This window comes from Boleophthalmus pectinirostris, unplaced genomic scaffold (assembly GCF_026225935.1).
Source record: "Boleophthalmus pectinirostris isolate CB_2022bp ecotype Guang Dong unplaced genomic scaffold, ASM2622593v1 HiC_scaffold_14, whole genome shotgun sequence".
Classification (NCBI taxonomy): Eukaryota; Metazoa; Chordata; class Actinopteri; order Gobiiformes; family Gobiidae; genus Boleophthalmus; species Boleophthalmus pectinirostris.
This window is the reverse complement of record NW_026571047.1, coordinates 12095144-12113569: the sequence shown is the minus strand read 5'-3', so window position 1 is coordinate 12113569 and position 18426 is coordinate 12095144. Positions and strand designations below refer to the sequence as shown.

The 18426-nt window shown below is 41.3% G+C and overlaps 1 long non-coding RNA gene across 2 annotated transcripts in view; it reads left to right on the top strand.

The window, feature by feature from the left end:
* The first annotated feature begins 1208 nt into the window (after nucleotides 1-1208).
* The window catches only part of LOC129407871 (uncharacterized), an 87751-nt gene continuing 70533 nt past the window's right edge, over nucleotides 1209-18426 (top strand). For both annotated transcript variants that reach the window (XR_008631752.1, XR_008631751.1), the window contains exon 1: nucleotides 1209-1473. This is a non-coding gene — a long non-coding RNA (uncharacterized LOC129407871). The remainder of the gene's footprint in view (nucleotides 1474-18426) is intronic.

Below are 18426 nucleotides of genomic sequence, written 5' to 3'. Positions count from 1 at the left end.
TCCCCAGAAAAAAGGGAACCAATGGTTTAGGGTAGTCACAAATAGCTATTTGGTTCTACAAAATGCAAAGGCAATATCAATCAAAGAGCTGCTAGCTGTATCTCTTAAAATATTCACCTTATTCCACCCACTTTTCACTGCTACTAACCAGCAATTCTGTCTATATATTGCTACTAGCCTGAAGTATAAAAAAAAGAATGGTATTAAAAAAATGAATGAAAAATGAATTGCAAATACTTTTGTATTTATTTACAATGTCATATTTGCAAATTGTAATATATGTCACATATATGTAAAAATTTTTATGCAATGCTCAGACTTCAACATCCTGTCAATTTGTTTTAGTGCCTAACCCAATGTTTGTGAAACTCATGGCAAGGAAAGCCCAACGTTGATGTGCTGGACAAACTGTCAGTGACAACTTGAAAACATATTTTAGAAGCTTAAATGGTGTTCTCAGCACTTTGGTCTGAGTGGAGTCATGCCATGAGGTAGGCAGGGGCTGCTGGGTTGTTTAAAATTTAATGCAACAAGTCATGATTAAATAAAATCCTAAAATCTCTGTTATGCCACAGTGATATTATAAGCTTATCTTTGAGACCTGAAGCTCTTCCCAAACTCTTTAATAGGCTACTATTTGGGAGAACACAGTAGCAATCCTCGATCAAACCAGTGCATTGTCCTTGTGTCTTTAAGCAAAACCTTTCAGCCACCCTACCCCTGTGTTGATGTACCCTGATGTATGAATGAGTGTGTGTATGTAAGGGAGAATGTAGGGCTAACACCGCATACTACATCTGTGTCATGGACTTTTTAATATGGCTCCAGTCAAATGAAGAAATTGAAAAATGGAAGTGTTCATTACAATCTCAAGGCAGCGTCTGAATTTGCAGTTACCTATTCATAGTACATTTATTTTACAATACACAATTATATCCTAATTATACATAAGTGACTCAAAAACTCATTTAAAATGTAAATCTATTGCTCCTAGAAACGATATTGAATCAGACCTGAGAGTGTGATATTAGTTGATCATAAATAAATTATGTTTAGAACAGTTCAAGACTAAATATGGTCCTGGACGCCTTTTTGCCTGCTTTATTTCATTTTAAGTCATATCCGGAGAGAGCGGGACGTCCACTTTTCAGGGCTGCTCCCCATAAAAGGCAAGGGGCGTGGCTTGCGCTGGTGTTGGATTTCACAGCCAGAGAACGTGACTGCAATGGTTGCCTGCGCGAAAGCTGTGCCAAACTTGTCTTTTGTGTGACAGCGGCGCGCCGTCGTTTTACCTGTGATTTTCTAGGAACATAATTCTTCTCAACACAGCGGAGGCTGTCGCTGTCCGGACATTTGAGAGACAACGGAAAAACTTTGAAAAGAGTCGCGCAACGGACTGTTCCAGCTGCGCCCGCTTAACTTCCAGCAGCAAAAGCCCGAGAGAGCTCCCGGAGGAGGAGTCAACAGGTCCAGGTATTCCTCTGCACTTGTCACTGACAGCCTGTCAACATTTGACAGCATGCGCACACGACTTGGCTTTAACAAGACCTATCGGAATATCGTGTCAAAAACATCTAACCTGTTCGCCCGAGGATGTAAAGGGCGTAAAATGACGCACGAGAATTTGGATTTTAACTGTATTTATTTTGTTACATTATTCATTTATTTTATTTATTTTTTTCTGAGATTTTCGTGTCTCAAAATGCTCATTATAGTGACATCGTGTCCCGTCGTGCCTTTTGGGGCAGCTCGAACAGAACACTATCGCTGAAAGACATTATCAGCGATGACAGTTTCTTTATGTCAATTATACAAACCGTCTGCTATCCGTCCACCTTTGAACCGCTGAAAAGTGCCAATAAATAGACTGAATAGACTGTTATCTCAAGAGGCGCACTCTTTCTTGACCATGTTTTTCATAGTCTGAACAGGGAAATGTGCACAGATATTGTGTTGAAAACAGCGTATATGTAACCTCTTATACTTGACCTAATAGGCATTTTATTGTTGGCATTCTAAAGTAAAGTTTGTTCATTTTAGGTGCATTGTCACTAGTTGGGATTATCAGCTTATACTTCCCTTGTTCAGTGGTGTGTATATTCAGGCAGCTCACTGAGAGGCAGCCACAGCCTGCATTCTTTACATGAACTCGAGTGTTCAGCTGAAACCTGATGACACTACACAGGGACAAGAGCATTTTTGACTTAGAAGGTGACAGATATGCCCCCTAATTTGTTGCCACCGTTAATGAAACCTTGTCAACATAATGTGGCAATTTGAGGTGTCTATATCTGTGCACATGAAATGTCATCTTTGTGTTATAACATTTGAATTACATCCCCCGCAGCATCAGAAACCAGCAGTGTTACCTTGTAAAACGTTAATGCTGTCTAGTAAAACCACAGATTGCAGTGCTTATTACCTTACCATTTAAAATGCTAACAAGTACTTTGGAGATGTGTATTTCTAATTTGAGCGATCCACTTTTAAAAACAGAGCTCCATTGTGTGTTTGAGGGTGTGTAATTTGCTCAGTGGTACTTGATCATGTCTAAAAACGCCCCTTTGTTGAGGTGGCAGTGTGGGCTTTCTTATAAGGTGGGGAGCATTAGAGGAAAATAGGTGCCCTTTTCTGTGACGACCTGGGACACTCATAGCGTGAGGAGTTTGAGGGCATTCAGCTGAGTGAGAAATTTTGTTTGGTGGAGGATTTTCTCACCCAGTCGTGTTTAGTTTTGTCCATTAGTATGGTAGCTTAGTTTTCAGGGGTGACAGAGTCAAATGAGGTTGGTGTTTTTTCTTAAACTAAACAGAAATTGAAAAATAACCCATTCTTGAAATGTCAACTTTCCAGATAAGACAGCATTATGATGTATGATATAATGGCTGCTGGCTGTTTAAAGTAAACCAATGCTTCGTAGCCATGCTCACATTGTTGCATACTGCTGTTATATGTCCTTGGGCAATATACCTTACGTTTAGCATCTGCATACTGGATGGATTTGAATGGTGGTTGTGAGTTTGAATGGGTGATGGGTACTTGGAGCAAGGAAACAAGGACATTTTTGATTATCTCTGATTGTGAACAATTGCCAATACAAAAATTCACTAACATTGTGTACTGCTACTCCTACTTTTATGTTGCATGAATCTAAAATCTTCATTTGTCCATCTCACCACATTGCACATTCTTTACTCTGCATAGCTAGTTTATAGTGTAGCACATGCAGCATTCTGTCAAAGTCTCTGTTAACGGGAAGTAGTTTGCCTCCACATGAGCGGTGCCAGTCAAAGGCCTTGCACGGTTTGGTTTCACATGCTACTAAATGTGTCATGGTAGCGGACGCTGTGGTACACACACACACACACACACACACACACACACACACACACACACACAGGCCCCCACACCACGACCTTTTTCCTCTGCACATTGTAAAGTCAAGTGTGAATGACACTCAAAAGGACAATTTTTTTCTCCCGTTCTTCTTTTTTAAACATGGGGCTGGTGAGTCAGTTGTGACTGTTTTGGAGGGCTTTATTTGTCACATTTGCCACTGCAACACAGAACGGAAGTAGTGTTATAAAATGATAGTACATTCTGTGTTTTTCTAAATAAAGTTATGGTGAAATGGGAAGATAATCTAGCTCTTACTTTATGTCCAAAACTAGTATATGCCAAGTAATAAATATTAGGTGTACAGTCCTGTATTTGCTCTCAAAACAATTGTATGCTCTCCTGCACTTCATACTGGAAATGTATTTCAACAAACACAAGATGCAACTCTTCAAAACATGTATACAATAAAATTGAATGAATCATGAATTGGATTTTTTAGAGCTGTATGTGTATGTGTACGTTTGTGTTAGATTTGAGCTGTAGAGGGTTGAGTATGCAACTTTGATGACTCACTATAATACTAAGTATTTCCTTTAGGATTGTAATTGTCACAGCTGATGTTTCTAACAATGTAATACATTTAGAAAATGGAATATTCACCTTTGGATTTTTTGTGTCAGTGGCTAAAAGCAGTTTGAATATTATTCTTTTATCAAGATTTTCTGTAGCAATATGTTGCACTTTAAATTTTGTTATTGTGACTGGCTCACAGTGCTGGAATAGGAGGACAAAGTTGGTTAGCTTGTTTTATCTTTTTATCAGAGAGGAGCAGAGGAGCTGTTTGGAGTTTGATTCCTATATCCTGTATGTTTATGGCTATTATGTAAAGGCCAGAATATATTTGTGCACAGCTCTGGCATGTTCTAGTAGAACTTCCTGCATACTATTTGAAATACATGCCCCTGTGTGGACATTGGTTGTTTTTGAGTGGTCCAGTTTGCCTTGGCTTAAATAGATTTGGTGCGGTCTGCAGTGGGATAAAAGCCCAAACTAACCCTTACAAAGATTCATGTGGCTTTGATTCAGCGCGCCTCTCAATTTTCCCTTGGCCTGGGGATGTCACTGCCTCACACGCTAAGTTTGTCTTATTTCCACTTATCACTTTCAACTGCACTGTACACTTATACAACATGTACACGGGCTAGAAGGTTCAAGAAGCTCCATTGGGTGACAGGACAGCAGGGAGGTGTCATCCGGCGCTCGCCTAATGGTAAACACGTCAGCCCCCATACCACCTACACACTCCAGTGTTTTGACTACATTCATATCTCAGTGTATGTTTTAAATTATTTAAATATAAGTAAAGAACCTTTGAAGTTGTTTTTTCCTAAAGATGGTATTAGGTTTTGGACAGTTTGCACAGCAGTCCTGGACAAGCTTAAATAAAACATATTTGTTGAATGATGTACAGTCTTGTAGAGATGGGTGATATTGACAAATCGATATCTCAAAGGATTATCATGATGATGATATTCAGACAATATTATGAATAAATGTTTGCAGCCTAGTTAGCAGATGATAAACTTTATATTATAATTTTGCATATCTCCAAAACAAGAATTGCAATGTTGGCAATTTTTTTTTTACATGTTTCTCTCCTCTAGTAGTACTAGTTTGTGAACCATTATGACAGAAATCCGTTGAAATTTAAGGGCCTGTAAGTGCTATTATTTTTTTTCGTATTTTGTAAGTCTGAATAATGTGGCCTATAGATGTAATTTTTTTTTTTTTTAGGTGATGACATGATGAACGCCATCTGGAAATAAGGAAATGTCATGGTTCAACATCAGAGTGAGATAAAATGGGCGTAGCATAAATTCATTCTGAAGCCTGTTCTTTAGTGTTCAAAATTAGGCACAGACCCTTTAACTTCAGATTCAACCCTGCTGACCCCGGTTGGTCTCTGAAAAGGACATAAAAGAAAATTGCTTATGTTCTTCTGCATTTTTCTGCTAATGAAACAGTCCAAAAATCAAATTGGGATATTACAGTGGTTTGGCTTTAGTGCCCACTGACGTCGACTTTGCCTCAGGGAGCAGGGCGAGTGTGAGAAAAACCAGTGGAGCAGCGGGATGGGGGCTGGTACCAGAAGAGAGACACAGAGAGAGAGAGAGAGAAGGAGAGAGGGAGGGAGGGACGGAGGGATGGGAGTTTTTGGGAAAGCGAGTGCTGTGATGTTGTGATGTTTTCTCCACCGGCAGCAGTTGGGTAGGTCTGCTTGTGCATACCGATCACTCTCTCAGTATTTCTACAATCTCTTGTCAGGCACGGAGGGGGTTAATTTGCTCCTTTTATTCCTCCCTTTATGGCTTTGATGGTATTAAATAATCTTTACGTGTCAGAGTGCACAGCTCCCAGTGTTCCTGACAGCGTAGAGCGAGAACAATTAGGTCAGAGCAGCAGAATAACTCGGTTTCATCCGCGGCCTTAAAGTGGCAGGGCACCTCACTTCAACTCAGTATTTGTATTCACCTCCAGATTTAAAAGTGAGACTTTCAAAGAGGCTCAATGCCAAGGGGGTTATCAGAGTCTACAAAGAAATTCGAGTAATAATAACACGGCCCAGAACGGATCATTGGTTGAGGTATTTTAGGTTCCTGATGTTAATTTGCCTCCAGAATCAGGCCACATTTGCTTCTTTCTTAATGAGGCTGAGCTAAAGACCTATAACCTATTATCCTGCTCATTGATCTGTAGGCTGAATTTGCGAATGATTTGTGCACGTTTTGAAGAGTGCTTCAGACAAAGAAATGACCAGAAAACCAAATTAACCTCATTGGACTGATCCAGTGCAATTAGATCAGCTGAACATAAACCACAGGCCTTGTGTTTCTCTTGCACTCAAGCACATGATGTTCATTAGAGAACTTGTCGACCTGTTAGCTCCTGTTTGATTTCATCTTCCCTGTTCCCACCACTTGGCCCTCCCTTCAGACTTTCATTAGCCTCCTCACAAGCTTCGTACTATTTTCCACTCTCAGTTTGTACCTTGGCGTTTTACAGAAGGACCTGCGCCCAGTCAGACAGTCCCCCAGTGTGATGGTTGACATTTCCACTCAAAGAGCCCCATTGTTGCTCCTTAATCCCTCTCCAGCCTCCTCTACATAAAACAATGCTATCAATTGCTGCCACTGAGTACATCCACAGCTCTGAGTGAGAGGCCAGTCTGCCAGACGTCGATTGGACAGTCAGTCCACCTCTTCATCGCACCGATAGGACAAGCACTGGAGCTCTCTTATCTGTGGAGAGTGGCCGCAGCCTTGTAAAGGCACAAATAATGGTTTGTGTATGTATTTATTTTCCCAGGGAGACAGTGTGCAGACGTACACCTCCCCCAGCCTCCTAATGAATGCTCTCCATTCTATTTTCTTCATTTTCCCCAGGACACTGCCATTACCTCTGACAGATGATATGTTCTTTGACTAAACAGGGATCCTGAGACGCTGTCACTGGAAATTGGATTTACACACCACCTCTTCTTTCTCTGTTGGCCTGTTTTTGCTGTTTGCTGTCGTGTCCCTGTGCACAGAAGGACACATGTTAATATCACTCTGAGCTCAGTCCACAGCACCTGCCAGACAGCTCCCCACATCACCAGTGTCACCTGTGTATATCAGCATTTACACATCTCACCTTTGTGTTAGGAAAACTTTGACTTTAACTCATGTAATTGGACATTGGACAAACTTGTCACTGTGCAAGCTTGCATTTTTTAAGAATGGCTGACAGCACTTGTCTCAATTCTACTGAATTACCACATCTTTCATTCCTTCAGGACAAGCCTCTTTTGGCCCTTATTGAGTCTTGACGTGTTAGTTCCATGAGCAGACCCACGTCCAGTTTCAAAGCAAAGCCCAAAGCAAAGTATCTTACACAGATTTCAGTGGAACAAATCCTCTCCATTGTGCCTCCTGTGTGGGCGTCTGAGGCAGTTGACAGTGTATTACCCAGCTGCTGCTGCTGCTGCAGCTGTCTGCACATTAGCTGGAGGAGCTGGGTCACATTTATCAGTGTGAAGTGAACGGCACAGGGGCCAGATAATGGTCCTGAACAGAGATGATACCACAGTGCCACTGTAGCTCCTGCAACTAGCTGCAGCTCAGCTCATAGCATTGTTATCACACGCCTTATAGCTGCTCCATGGACTCAATACACAGCAGAGAGTGAGCTTCTGCTTCTGTGTCCATGGACTATCATCACTGTGAAGCCAGAGCTCTGAAGAGCCATCCCACCACATCACTGTCAACACACACACTCTGAGAGGACGCCCTTGTGTTCTCAGTCCCAAATCATCCCAAAATTATGCACTAAAAACAATTGTAGACTAATTGTGTGGAGGCTACCGTTGTACAGCTGAAAGTGCACTCATTAATCAACAGTGACAGTTAGGAGCAAATTCTTTATGCACTTACTAGAAATGATTTCCACGTACATTGAGTTTGGTATAAAAAATGCCAGAAAAAACTGCTCTGCTGATGCTGGCAAGACACTTGTTTCAGAGACACTATACATACTTATGCTTTTGTTTGTATTTGTTTGTAGTTCATTTTATGTCGACATATTTTCCATTTTTCATGTTTTTAATAACTTTGTAATATGGTGCAACATGCAGCATATGGCTGCCAGTTATGATCAAGTGCGCCTATAAAGAGGTAACGGCAATATGCAAATGCTGGCAGGCTAATGGAATAGTAATGTCATGAAGTAGGCTGTGTATGGGCAGTAATGAGCTCCGCTTATTGAGTGCTGATGGCTTCTTCTCAGACGCCATTGTTTTGTCTGTTTTTGTTTGGGCTTCATGAGCAGCACATTATACAGCACAACACGTGCACATGTACACTCTGAGATACATGATCATTACATCTGCACTGATTCATAGCATTGGAACAAAGCCATATTGATAAATACCTGGAGTCCCTGCCCATTGAAACTGAAACTAAATTGGGCAGAACTGAGACAGATGCGGCGCAGTAAATTAAACAAGCAATCTTCTCTGTTGGGTGACAGCACAATGGTGATTAGGGTTTCATGTGAGCTGCCCTACATTATTTATGGCTGTGCTGTGGGCTGCTTCACTTGAATAGACCCACAGTCCATTGACTGGGCACATTACAGGAGGCTGACTTGTCGAGAGGGAGGGGGTTAAAAATGGCTTTATTTCCTCTTGAGGAGGTCCATTTTCATCTAAATGAAGGTGGGAGCCCCCAGCGTGTTGTTTCCAGACCCAGCGTGTGTGAAATGTGTTGACTGAGGTCCAAGAGGTTCCTCTGAGCGTGGCCTGGCTCCTTGTTTAGGCTGATTTCTGCTCAGACTCCCATTTATACACATCAGCCTCTCCTCGTTTTCTTGGTTACTGCCTGCTCAGCTTGACCATGTTGCCAACACACAGTTCGGCCTTTTTCTTTTCCACAGCTGAGGCTAAGGATGTCCTAAACAAATGGTTTGAAGGCTTGTAATACATCTGTATTGAACTTGAACATCATAATTTGTGCTTGAATTAAAATGGTCACACAATGGTCACAAATATTAAAATTATAATGACGACCTTTCAGCTAATTGCATGATTAAAAAAAAAGAAGTACTACATAACATACTACATAAACTACTCATCATAGAGTACACAATGGTGCTACTGTGTTATACTTAGTAATTTTCTATTTAGGGTTGTATAAGTAATGTAATGTTCTTGCAGCATTTTGTCTTGCAGAAAGTGAAAGTTAAATCTAAACTTTTCTTTCCATTTTCTTGTTTATTTTCCTCTCAACTATAATTATTATATTATAACATTTTGTGAAGTGGCTGGGACATTTTGGATGTGTGCTTACTGCTTATTGTTTCACCTAAACATATGTGCTCTGACTTCTAAACATGCTCAGTTCACCTTAGTCCAAGTAGGCACTATAACATATTATATTATTGATTTGTTTACCAGTTTTACCGGTTTTCCAGCTAACAAAATAACTGTACAACTCATAGCAAGAAGGTTGAGGGTTTGAATCTCAGGCAGCAAAGGCCTTTCTGTTTGGAGTTTGCATATTCTCCTCATGCCTGCCTACATTTCCATTGGGTGCTCCAGTTTCAATCTATCACTAAAAGCATCTACAGTAGGCTCCCTCTGATGCCAGGAATCCCCTGTAAAAGATATTCTTAATCTCAGTGGGACTTTCCAGGTTAAATAAAAGTAAATAAAAAACAAAGTTTAATACAAAGATTCATATTTACAAGCATTCTCAAAATCCTAATGCATCTAATTCATTACCTCTGGCAAAGCTTGTGTCTCTTCTAATTTGTGTTTTGCTTGTGCTTTCCAGAGCTATTCTATTACAGAACTACAAACAAACAGTCTATTTTTGTGAGCCGTTGTCATGCTGACTTTGATGGATGTCTGTTGCATGCTTTAGTCCTAATGATCTTCCCACAGTTTGATTCCCCGCTGGACTCTGGCCCGGGTTTGATCCACTTGCCCTGCTGCAAAAGCACAAAGCCAAGCTGCTGTTCTCTTCCTGTGCGCCGGTGCATTGGGGGCGTGTGCTCTCTGATAAGACACTGCCAAACTGTGTCCTACTCTCAATTACTCCTTTGTCATTAGCTCCATGTTGAATGTCAGTATGGCTTTGAGGATCATCTGCATTGAGATACCTTGCATGGTTTTCATCACCGGTTGTCTTTCTTTTCCCTTCACCACAACCACAGCCTCCTCATCCTCCAACCATTGTTTTGCTATCAAATGAAACTCAATTTTGAGCCCCTCACATGGAGCATGAAATACAAGCTCTCATGTTGGCATTGGCAGAATTTTAAACTCCTGATTCGATCCAGACTTTGCTCATTAAATAGTCAAAATGATGTAACGATCCACTGCTGCTGTCGTTCCATGCCAGCCATGTTTTTCCACTTAGCGATCCCAATATTTGTCTTTGTCATAAACGCCGGGGCATCTGGTTGCCACTATTGGACTTTGACATCGAAATGCGCCCAGATTCTTGCGAGGGAAGCAGTGTGGCTCCTCGTTGAACAGCTAGAGGAGCTATGATGAATGCTACTAATCACCTCTTAACCCAAGAGGTTGAGCTTTGACCTTTTGCCCATCACCCCCTCCTCCCAGCTGTCTCCGATCTGCTTCTGTGGAGCACCTTTATCTACTCTTTGTCCTATTGATACCATAAGTCTATCGTACATTTTCCTTTTATGTGAAGATTCTGAACTAAATGTACAGGAATGTGATTACAGTGTGCCATAGTAGATACGCTTCCAATGCTTTTGTTCCCAGCTTTGGTCTGACCTCAGTACGTCCAATATCTATGCTAGTTTTTAGCCCCATACACCGCAAAGATAAGTAAATAAAAGACCGTGCGAGATTATCAGAAAAATAATCTTTTGAAATGAATTTGTTTGAAATTCCAGAGAAAACGGCTGTGCACACACATACAGTGCGTATCTCCTCTGGAAAGGCTTTTTTCCCCCCAAAGATTTGCAAAAGAGCTTTTGTTCTCTCGAATATCCACCTGATAATATTGGGAGCTGGCACCTTGCCTGAACTAGTTGGATTTAAAAGAAAAAAGGCATCTGGTGTTCCTGGTACACTTTGTACCACACTGGCCCAGATTTGAGTAAAACCCTCACTAAACCAGTTTTTTACTCTTCTTTTGAAGCTGAATGCCATTTCCAAAGATCGACAGTCCGAACACAGGTAGGGCACTCAATAAAGGCAGCACAATGCAAAGTAAGCCTCATGCTAATATTTACATGCTCTCTCCTAGTCCTTGTCCAGGCACTCTAAAACTACTCAGTGCGAGCCATGCGGTAGTGCTAAGCTGCGTGAAAGTGCTACTCTCATAATTGAAGAATACAGCTAAATCAAGGCTTGACAAATCGACTTTCTCCATGTCCACACATTCAGAGTCAGCAGATTAGGCTCTAATTTTAGTTCCACTTTATCTCGTCAGCCCCTTGTATGAATGTTTCTGCAAGTAACAAAAGTGTGAAGGCTTTTAGGGTGTCAGGGAGGACGCAGGGGCATTGGGGATTGTCAGCGAGGCATGCCTGAGAGAAAAAGATTGTCTTTTGGCAAGATGGCCTTTACACACAAGTGGAGTTTCATGTTATTTTTCTGGTGCTTTGTCACAATACAAATGGTTACCATTGTGGGGTACATTATTTTACTGTAAAATGGAACTTTCTTGCTGTTTTAAAAATACATTCATTTAAATGGGAAGGGCTATAAATGGGCCTTAACAGTGTCATTGTGCATCCTAAGCATCCAGAAGTGCATTTTAGAGTGGACTTCTGCAAGTCAGCAGTAAGTCCCTCGTCTGTGAACAAAACTACTTCTGGGCTCTTTCCAATGTTAGTTAGCGTCTGATAACTTACACCTTTCCATCTTGTGTGTGTTTGGCTGCTGTGATGCCCCATCAATACAAAGCAACTATCAATAGCCACTGGAGGCCGTTGCATTTAAAACAATGTGGGACGCAGGAGTCAGTGTGCATTCAGCACTTTTGAATAGCCATCAGCTTATTGATTCCCCTTCAAGGTCGCTATCAATTGCTCTCTACTCAGTCTTTTCACTTTATGGCAGTGGAGGGCAAATGTGTAGTCAAAAAATGTCCAGTTGATATGGATGGGAGCTCCATTAAAAATAACCGCTATGGCAGCTGGACTGTGACTGGGTTCTCTGAGTGGAACCCTGGTTGTTGCAGCCAGTGTTTGGGTGTGATTATGTAATCCATCAGGATATTACCATAAAGGGGAGGGGGCGAGGCATCCAGGCCACGCAAGTAATAGCATTGCTGCTGATGATCATCGTCTAGCAACTGCCCAAGGGCTGGAATGTTTTGTGCACCGATGTGTCCGACAGGTGGCTCAGAGACGCTAATTGATTAATGATCGGAGTGATATATGAGCCCACAGACAGCCCAAACATAAAGGCTCAGAGCAAAGTGTCGCCCTAAATCATTTCCAACCAGGCCAGTAAACCCAAAACAGTTTCCCTATTAACATATGAAAGGGCAGCGGGCAGTGGGGCTATCCCTCCAGTCCTTTGTGGAGCCCCTATTATCACTAAGCAAAGTCTGAATTAACATAATTTAGTATCAGATGAATAATGACAACAAAGCTGATGTTGTAATAAGGCTCATTCAGCACTAATGCATGATTAGCATTAGCTGCACCCTTTGCTTACTGTGCCAGTCCTAATCCTGTTCATTGATTCCTCACTATAACCTGCTGAATGCTCTAATATTTGTGTGTAAGTGTAGCTGCACAGTGCTACAGCAGTGATAACATAACTCTGCGCCTGTACCAGTGGCTCATTTACATACTGCTTTACATCATTGTTTTTGTTGTGTACATCACAGAGCTGACACTTATTCCACACAGGTCTTGTCAGAATCTTGTTGAATGATTGGACATTAGCAGAATTCACCTGCCCCTAGATGATCATATTTCTGACTGGTGTTCCACATTGTGTTGTCAGAGTGGATTAGTCTGTGCTCCCTCACTGGGCCCAGGCCCTCTCACTCTCGCTGCTTATTTACCATTCCACAGGGGGCCTTGCGTGACCCTCCTCATTGTTTTGTTTGGATGACTCTGAAGGACAATGGCGGTGCGCGGCCTTGGCCAGCGTGTGTGAATCTGCATCTGTCCATGGGGAGTGCTGTGGTCCTGTGTCAGCAGAGGTTATGTGATCTATGTGTGACTGAAGGGGCTTTCCAGCTCTCAGTCAGAGAGGAGGAGGAGGAGGAGGAGGAGGAGGAGAACACTGCACTGCCTGTGGAGTTCAAGAGAAGTGACTTAAAACAACACTTTGTGTCTCTTTTAATGTGAGCTCATGACTCTCCCTGCAGGGCAGCACATCCTCTCTGACTATGGCTCTGCTCTGGACCCATAAGCACTTTTTTATCAGACAATGTATCTTTAGCTTTAGAGGTGTCACTTAGTAAGCCCCATGTAGAATTTAATCAAATGACACTGCTGTTTCTCACTTTGTTCAAGTTTCCAGACAGAAAGTAAAAGCATACTGCGGCACATAACCTTTTCTAATGTAAGGCTTAGGTTTCCAGGGTAGATACCCAAAACATTGCTGCACATCTCCAAGAACAGTTAATAGTCTGTTAATAGCACTGGTGCTATTGGCTAGACACTTCACCCACATTGCCTAGTATGAAAGTGGTGTGTGCGTAAGTGATGGTGGTGGTCGGAGGGACCGTTGGCACCGATTGGCATGGCAGCTGCACCTCTGTCAGTCTGCCCCAGGGCAGCTGTGGCTACAACAGTAGCTTACTATCACCAGGTATAGAGTAAATGAATAATATATGCTGAATGTAATGCTCTGTAATGCGTCTTTGTGACAAAAATGTCTGTGAAAAGCACTATATAATTGGGGACTTACTTACTTATTTACTTACCAGTAGTAATATTTGATGTCTTAAACAAATTCACATACCTAACAAAATAGTATGTTATAGCCTATACATGTTATACTAGTGTTGAGGAAATCAGCCTTTTCCTCTTGTGTTTGCTCGTATTTGCTTAGATAAGGAACACACTTGAAAGAGAAATAAGGTTCAGAGAATTTACTTAATCAAGTAGAAGAAAGCAATACTTGTACAAGGAGTATGTGTCAACATTGCCATGTAGAGTAAATGTGTACACCTATACAATGAGTTTTATACACAGACTATAGTGGGAGGCTACCATGTTTCAGACTTATCTCCTCTTTGCTGGTGCACAGGCCAGCCAGACCTTTTGGCACAGTGCACACTCAAGACTCTGATGAGCGTCCTTCCAGGGTGTTGTCTGGGTAACAAGTCCTGACATTAGCCCTATCAGTAGGACTTGTCCTATTTAGTTAGGGCAGTTAGTTTGCTATGATAGTTCAGAATATCATGTATTTGTCTTGACATATATCTATGTTTCATAGTAATGACAGTTCTTATCTTCACATGACCTCAGTGCAATAATGAACTATAGCAATGTTTTTTCAAAATGGTTAAGCACAGTTATTTATCCTCACACTAGAAACAACTAAGAGGCAACTTAAGCTGATGGGCATAGCAGGGCATGGAATCCATATGGTGCTGTAACTTCTCTGTTGTATTGCTCTTTCCTGCTTCCTCTTATTGAAGCCGTGGTCTAGGTGGTGCAGTATATTGAGGTGCATTGGAAAAGCAGATAGACTGTCTGACCTGCTGTATGTGTGTGTCTCTACCAATGTATTTGTGACCATGCGCTTCTCAGGTGAGTTTGTGCTGTAAGTTGCTTCCCATCAGTTTGGATGGAGACGTGATTACCCCTGGCGACTCCTGTCCACTTTCATCAGTGTAGTGACTTCCAGCCCCTGCCCACCCAGACACACTTCCTACTCACAGTGTAAACGTCTGTCACTTTTAGACCGGAGCCCTGCTCATTGTCAACCCAAGTATTTAGATGAACAAGAATGTCAGGCTGTTACGAGGTTTGTTTAACTGAAAGATTTCACATCTGCAGAGAGTCTGAATATTAACTAAAACAGAAATCGTATGCATTTCGGAACATGTTTGTTCTGTCACAGTCTTACTACAGTTTTTGCAGGTTTTATAATAAGAACCAAAGGAGACAGGATAATGTTTGTAGAAGGCATCACATTGACTCAACAATGAAGAGAGTAAAAATGAAAAAAGTGTTTAGGCAAGAAAATATGACTATATGTTTCCACAATCGTGCAGCAAATTACTGGATATCCCAATACATGTAAACTGTAAACACTGTGTCAACAATATAGAATATTATTATCGCCAATCCATATGGAACGATCTCTAACTATGGGTATCATTTATTGCATAAAACAGCTCTGGTTACTGCACATACTGAAGAACAATTCAGCATATGCCCAGTAGTATTACTGTTCTTACAGCCTTTGAAGTTAAAACTGTAACTAGTCCCTGACTCCCAGTCGAGCTTTATGAGCCTAAGTCATATCTTATTGCTACATGTTTGCGGCACTCTTGCTATTTCCCAAAATAACTACTTAGCCATAAAATCGTTGAAGCTGATGGTGATGATCTTTTAAATTGTTTTACAGGCTTTTAACAGGCGGCCTAGATTTAGCTTCAGTGGATAACATAACACAAGTGGTTTCTATTAAAACTGTATCAAGTGTTGCTCCATTGTATTTCACTGGGAAACGTCTTAATTATAGCGTCTGTAGCCCAAAGAGGCACATTAGATGGACACATAATGTTAAAACAGTACTTATGAAGGCTGTGTGAGTCGCTTGTGTTCACGAATTAGTGTGAAATTCTTTCGCTGCTTGTAAAATGACATCAAGGTCACTTTGGTCTGCAGGGAGGGACTTTTCGTACTACTGTCAGATCATGCCCCAATTAAAACGCACTCATTACCACGCCTGTCACAAAACATCTGTCTCGACGTAGCATTTCGCTTAATGTTCAACACAGAACAGCAGAAGGGACAAATGTCTAGAGGAAAAATCATTCTTGCATTTGAACATTTTTACAAACCGCTCAGTTCTCAGGAAATGCAAAACAAACAAGTACATTTCTTTTCAGATGTTTCAAACTGCAATTTGCTAATTATATCTCACAAAAAAGCTAACAAGCATGATTTTTCTTGTATTAATCAATCACAATTTTCAGTTCAGTTTTATTTGGCCTCAATAAAAAACAAATAAAATTTCTATTTTGTATTTTCCAGAACATGAACGACACAGACTTATGCAGCCACTTAACATAAAAAGTAAAATTTCTTCCTCAGAAGTTCCCCAAACTTCATGATTTTATCGGCAGAGGATTAACTGCAAACCTCTCAGTTAGAAAGACTGAAGATGATTATTGATAATTAGAAATTAATGTCTGTCTTGATTAAAATGAGTCGGTGCATAGCTGTACTTGACATTTATACTACATCTGTTTTCTCTTTCAATGCCCTTTTTAAACATGTACATCACTAAACCACTTTCCTGTTATTTTCAGTGAATTGTTTTGACCTTTTTTCCACAACGCATGCCACACAAAGGTGCTATTTATCAGAGCGTCTGACTGTCATGTGGCGTTTTATATTTAAACCTGGGATCACATTTATAGCATGTAGGATCACTGTTGTTTAAGTTATACATTCCTTAGTGTTTTTTTTTTTCTTATCATTGGCATATCTTTCCTGCTAATATGCGATGACACACTATATTAGCTCTGTCTTCTGACCAATGGAGGCATCTATCTGTCCCCTGCGTTACTGCGTCCGGTGAAGGGGAATTTTTCGACTGCCACCTGATTCACATTGCAGTAATTGAGTTGTGGCCATAAGCGCTACTGTGCTCGCCACGGCCCTAGGTAATTCTCACACCACAAAAGCCCTGTTTCACTCCACTTTTCACATGATGTCCAAGCCCACAGACGCAGATTGGGAAAATGTGTCGGGAAAGAGGCGGAGTCATTACGGCTCAAGCTGAGGAAGGAAAAAGCCCGTAAGAGTTTTCGGCGTATTGGAAGTGGTCTGCTGCCAAGTAAAGGGGCCGGGGGAGTCACTCAGTCTGCAACATGTGGATAAGGACCACAAAGCTCCCGGTTTCAAATATCTCTCTCTCTCTGTTTCTCTTCAGAGCTGAGGAGCTGCAATCGATTCAGGGCCAGATTGACGTTTTTGGGGATAAGCCCGAATGTGACGCTTCTGTCAGTTCTCAGTAATTGGACTTGTTCGCACTCCACACTTGAGTTTGTGGGGAGCAAAATCATCCTGCTCTGTGTACATAACATTATGATGGGTTTGTGGTCAGGATCATGACTAAGATTTTGGCATTCGTCACTCAGTCTCCTCCTCACTGTCACCCTGCCATCGCCACACCTGTAGAGAGCAGTTTTAGCGCTCCGAGCAAGAGCATTCATTTAATTTTAGTCGGTATCATATGATGCCTGAGAAACCATTTTAAATGAGGTGTACTTCTAAGTTCTACTTAGACCATTTGTTCTGTTTTGTAGACTTTCATGCTGCATTAGGTCTGGTTGCATCATAGTTGGATATGGAAACGGGCAGATTTGCTCCGTCATGTTAAAGCGACAAAGGCCAAGCAGAAACAGATATTCATCATTAGGAGCTGGCCTAGACACAGTCTGGCACTAGGCACTGGTGGATTGGGCAATCAAAGTTACATATAATAAAAAAAAATAAACCATTAGTGTGCTGACGTCAGTAAGGTTAATTTTGTTATTAAGGTTTTCTTTTTTACTGATCTGATTAAAACAAACATAATAAGTAACTACTAGTGGGGGGGGGGGGGGGGGGACTAAATTATTTGGTCAGTCGCTCATTGTGCTTCATAAATCTGCCTTTGTTCAAACCCAGACTACAGTAAAAGTTACAGGCTACTCCTTATCTTTTATCTCAGTATCAGAGAAAACAGTACAGTAACCATAGTTACCACTGTAAACATGTCTGTCTTGTGATTGCACTTGTCTGTGTTTAGTTCAATGTACACTATGGAAATGACTAACAGTTTTGGCAGGAAAATAATAACGATAGCTGTTGTGTAGAACCAATGCACATTTTCAGCCCATGTTTTATGAAGAACATAGTTTCACATGATTGTAAAATATTAGCTGCTTCATTTGTTTTATGTGGAGAGTTGGCAGGGCACAGCCTTTTTCAGTGTTTTACGTGTATTCCTGACCTCACGGCTTGTCTCCACATAAAGCGTTATTAAAGCCCTCTTCTCCACCATCATTCAGATAGCATTCATAAGTGGGTTGGGACGCGGCCCCAGCAGTTGATGTGGAACACATGCTTTTAATGATTCACACTCAGTGTGCGGTAGGTCGCTCTGCTGCTGTGCCTCTCCCTCTCCTCAGACCACTGTTGACTTTCTATCTCCAGAGAGATGTCTTGTTTATTCATGGTTCCCATATTGTCACTTCACTTCACGTTTTTGATCCACTTTTTTATCTTTGGAGTAAACTTTTTGTGGCTCTGACAGTTTTAATAACTCTTAGGCATTTATGACTTTCGACAGAAGGCGTGGATTAAAGTTGCGTTTGT